General features: G+C 36.3%; 1 pseudogene; it reads right to left on the minus strand.

Annotated features, from left to right (window-relative positions):
- Nucleotides 1-334: 334 nt before the first annotated feature.
- Nucleotides 335-1,335, minus strand: LOC119509587 (annotated as a pseudogene).
- Nucleotides 1,336-5,095: the final 3,760 nt, after the last annotated feature.

Below are 5,095 nucleotides of genomic sequence, written 5' to 3' on the forward strand. Positions count from 1 at the left end.
AGTTTTTAAAGCTTGGGAGAGCAGTTTAAAATGTGAAAAACGCCCTTGTTATTTTAATAAACAGAACCAAGAAGACTGAGAAGGACTACAGTTTTGTTTTGTTTCCTTGATTCTCCTCCCCAGCAGTGGGACAATACAATGTAACTTTTTCTGACTGCTGGAGAATTTTCTCAGCACTTTATGGAAACTGTAGGCTTTCAGAAAAGGACAAGCTAATTTGAGCCAAAAGTTAGACAAAGTGCAGAATTACAACAGTAAAAAGCAATTTAGGAAAAAAAGGATCAAGCCAAGCAGATAAGCAAATTTTTTAAAATCAGTTTTCTGGGACTGCTCATCAATGCAGTTCTCTAAGTTTAAAAAGCCCAAACAAAGCAAAGCATGCTGACTTACATTGTTTTTTTAGGTTTCTCAGCTATTGTTTAAATTGTACAAATTTTTCATTATTTTGAAAGTCTGCATTAGAATTCTTATTCTGTTAAGCCAAAAATTTCTCCTCCACTAATAATTTTAAACCTGGTATTTTTTCTGGATGATTTTCTTTTACATCACTTATTGCATATTGAACAGCCTTTACTTAATGGTTTAGTTTTTGATCCATTTTGGCAAATTCAACCATCACACTTGTCCACACTGTATTCAGTACTCACTTCAGTCTGAGTTTCCACCAGATCCAAAGCAACACTAGAAGCTGTAACCATTCCAGAGCTGATACAGAACTGCAAGTCTTTTAAGGAGGAGAAAGTAGAGTCTACACCACTGAAGGACATGAAACCAGCTGAACATTGTTAGATCCCAGAAGAAGAAACTAACATGTAGAAGGAGTTTCTAACCCAGGGGCCCCACACAGCTTATCTCACAGAAAACAGGTGCCCCATAAAGTAAAGAATGAGGCTGTTCAAAGCTGTTCAAGGCTGTTCAAGACACAGTGGTCCCTCAAAGTTGGGTAAGGCAAGGTCAGGTATGTCCATAAGATGAACAACCAAAAAGGCCTGCTCTCCCTAGTTAGATAACGCAGCTGCTTTCCTAAAAAAGAATATTGTCTCAGAACTCTAGCAACCAATCAGCCCAAAACTAGAAAAGCACTCACCCAATCGAGGCACAGAACATCACAGCAGACACCCTACCCAACGTGGGTTCCTTTTTTCATTAAAAAATGCTGCTCTCAGATAGAGAGCTGGAGCCATTATCTTTCTTTCTTCCTTTTTTCTGGCTCCCACCTGCTTTCTTCCTCTAATAAATCTTAAACTTTATGCTCAAACTGACTTACTGCACTGTGTGGATTCCTGAAAGACTCCGACCTAACAAACATGAACTTGAAGTTGAACACCCTGGCATCCTGGAAATTATAACCTATAGGGAAAAACCATTAGAATGTTGGCAGACTTTTCATCCAAAACCATGAAGGCCAGAAAGAAGTGGCACAATAATTTTTTTCAAGTCCTGACTGCCAGATCTATCTCTGTCTGGTGCACCCTAACTTCCCACACGTGGACCCCAGGGCTTACCTAACTCCCTTCTGCTGTTGTTAAACATACAGTCATTTCAACAAAAGGGTTGGAGCAACTGCATATCCACAAGTAAGAACAAAAATAATAATAAAAATTTCAAAAAACACCTTTATATAAACCTCACACACTATTCAGAAATTAACTCAAAATAAGTCATATATTTGAATGTAAGATGTAGAATTCCAAAACTTTAGAAGAAAACAGGAGAAATTTTCAGGAACTAGAGTTTAGTGAAGCATTCTTAACTGACCACAAAAGCATGAAGCATAAAAGAAATAAATGGGTGAACTGGATTGCATCAAAATTTTAAACCATTGATCTTCAAAAGAGTATGTAGGGGATGAAAAGTAATGTTAAAACTTCAGAAAATATTTGCAAAGCACATATGTAGCACAGGACTTATATCTAGAATATATGAAGATTCTCAAAACTCAACATTAAGAAAACAATCCAATTAGAAAATTGGCAAAAAGCTAAGGAGGATATACAGATCGTAAAGAAGCCCTTGAAAAGATGTTCAACATCACCAGCCATTAGGGAAATGCAAATTAACACAATAAGAACAACTAATATATACATAGACAACTATACATATACTGATATACATTATCTATCTATCTATCTCTTTCTCTCTCTCTCTCTCTAGACAGCACCAAATGGCAGCAAGAATGTGAAGCAACTGGATTGCTCATCCATTGTTGATGGGAATGTAAACTGGTTTCAGCCAGTCTGGAAAATTCTTTGACAGTTTCTTATAAAAAATGAAACTTCCCATATGACCCAGATATTTCACCCCTGGGCATTTATCTCAGAAAACTGAAAACTTATGTACATGAAAAAAATCCTGTATGATTTTTCATATAAGCATTATTTGGAATAGTCAAAAACCAGAAATGATCAAAATGCCCCTAATAAGTGAATGTTTAAACAAGCTATGGTACATCCATACCATAGAATACTACTCAGCAACGAAAAGTTGCGTAAGGGGTAAGGGATGTTATTGGGAGAAGGGGATATGGGTATAAAAGGGTAATGATAGAGAATTTTGTGGTTATGGAATAGTTCCGTGTCTTGATTGAAGTGATGGTTAAATGAATCTATACAGGTGATAAAATGACACAGAACTACACACACACACTGCACTAACTTCAAATTCTTGGTTATGTTATAATTATGTATGATGTAAGCATTAAGAGAAACCCTGTGAAGTACCTATGAGACCACTTTGCAACTTCTTGAGAGTGTATAATTATTTTCAAATAAAACACTTTAACAATATGAAGGAAAATATATTGACTTTTCAGTCCAACACTCTGATTTACTCTAAAGCCACTTCCTTTATGTTGTACAAATTCTCTGTCATCTTTATTTCTTTTAGCTGCAATTAATGTTTCTTATTAGCATTTGTTTTCTACACTTATAAAATGTCAGTATTTAAATTTTTTCCACATCAGTGATTGCCATTTTTATCACTGAGAATTCCAAGGTAAGGGCAGATTCTATTACACAGCCCCTCTCCAGGAGCACTCTCAGATGCTGCTTTTCTAGAACCAGTTGGTTCTCCCAAACGCGGCTTTTTAGATCAGCTCTGCAAACTGCCATCCAAGACACCTACTAGCAGCTACTGTACTAATAGGATTAAGATATTTATGTTTTGATGACATTATGTTTGGGAGATATACTTATGAATGGCGGGCTTGTACCAGGGTTAACAAATGTCGTTAATTTAAGCTGCTGCCTTTCACATAATTCAACACAACAGGTCATGCAACAAAATTACAAGACAATATTATGCAATACAACACACCAGGTCAAATTGCAATACACCAGGTCAGACAGTGAAAATTATGATGCCTGAAGTGCCCCCTTTGCCTGGAGTACCATCTGCTCATTATTTTCTTCTACTTTGAACACAGAATCTGTGCCTTGTTTCTCAGATACTTGCATCCTTCTGAGATTGCTACCACTCTGTGAATCCACCTCATCACCTTGAAATAATGCCACCCACATTTCTAATACTGATTTCCACCTGATTTCATATTGATTTTTAAGGAGTAAGATAATTCAGTGTCACCATGTTCCTTTTCTAAGTTTACTCTGAGCTACAAATTCTTCTCTACAGCACTGTTTTGATTAAAGCATATAAGGATGCTCTTATACCCTGTGCTTCTGGTTTTCAGGTAACTTTAAAATGAGACATCTCTTGAAGTATTCCTATTGTGACTTTCAATCTTTAACTTGTGGAAGGTATAATCTGGGCTTTTTATATTATTAACCATTCTATATTTTTCTGACGCTAAGAATGAACATGCCTCATCAAAAAGGCTCACATCACTACCCTTGCTTTATTAATAAAGGCTTGTGATTTTATAACTACCTTATACAAGCTTAATATATTGTTAACAATAAAACAATTCAAAAAATGTTCCTTGGGAAGTTTATTTTGGGTTACTTAAATTTTGCACAATTTTGCAATTCTAATTCTAGTCTAGCATTATTCAAAGATCGTGTGTGACAACTTTAGTACATGTTTATTTCTCTCTCTTTTAATGGGGTTGTGTAGTATATTTCTATACTTTTAACAATGCTGAGTGTAGTGCTATGCAAACTGAATTAGCACTGTGTGTTTATAATACTCACAATAAGCCACAAACTCATATCAGCCTGTGAGAAAATCCTTGAATAGAAGACAGCGTGAGCTCTTCCTGGCAGGAGCTGTTTCACCCATTTGCTGATTGCCTATTCAACAAAGCAGTGTTAATCAATGTTATTGATCAGATTGTTCTGACACATATCAGGCAACCCTTAGTAGTGAATTAAAAAAAAGTTACTCATCTTTCTCACCCCTAGTTCTCTGGTCCATGTCTCACATACACTGTAGATGAGTCCCCCCAAATCTGGATTCATAGCTCAGTGCAGCTTAACACACAGACATGACAAACAGGCTGTGGAGGAAAAGGAGGTTTATTTACACTGGCAGGAGAGCAGGTAAACTTCCCAAATCTGCCTCCCTGTAGTGATTTTTCAATTGTTTTTTATTCCTGTTGAAGACAAAGAAATATAATCATGTTGGAAAACAAGTAAGAGAGATCTAGATAACCTCATTAATTCTTATCTCAGTAATTTCCTACAACCTTTAGGATTTACAACCTCTGTGATACCTTGGCATGGGACCTCCAAATCTGGGGTGATAGCAGAAAGCCTATTCATTTCTGGGTGCAGACTCTACATATTGCTCCTCTGTGAGACTAAAGCTCAAATTCACAGCTTGCTTACAGTTTTTTTTTTTAATTTTTATTTTGAAATAATTAAAAACATATAGGACAGTTGCAAATACAATAAAAACCCCATACAGAGAACTCCAACACCCCTCCACCCCCAGATATCTGTATATACCAATTTTACATTTTGCTACCTTTGCAGTACCTTTCCTTCTCTTTCCTTCCTCCCTTCCTTCCTTCCTTTCTTCCTTCCTATTTTCCTACCTCCCTCCCCCACCTTTCTTTCAACTATATCTATTATCTTTCTATCAATTATCTATCTACCCATTTATCATCTTCTGAACATTTGAGAGCAGGTTGAATATA

The sequence above is a fragment of the Choloepus didactylus genome, chromosome 14 (genome assembly GCF_015220235.1).
Source record: "Choloepus didactylus isolate mChoDid1 chromosome 14, mChoDid1.pri, whole genome shotgun sequence".
NCBI classification, from domain to species: Eukaryota; Metazoa; Chordata; class Mammalia; order Pilosa; family Megalonychidae; genus Choloepus; species Choloepus didactylus.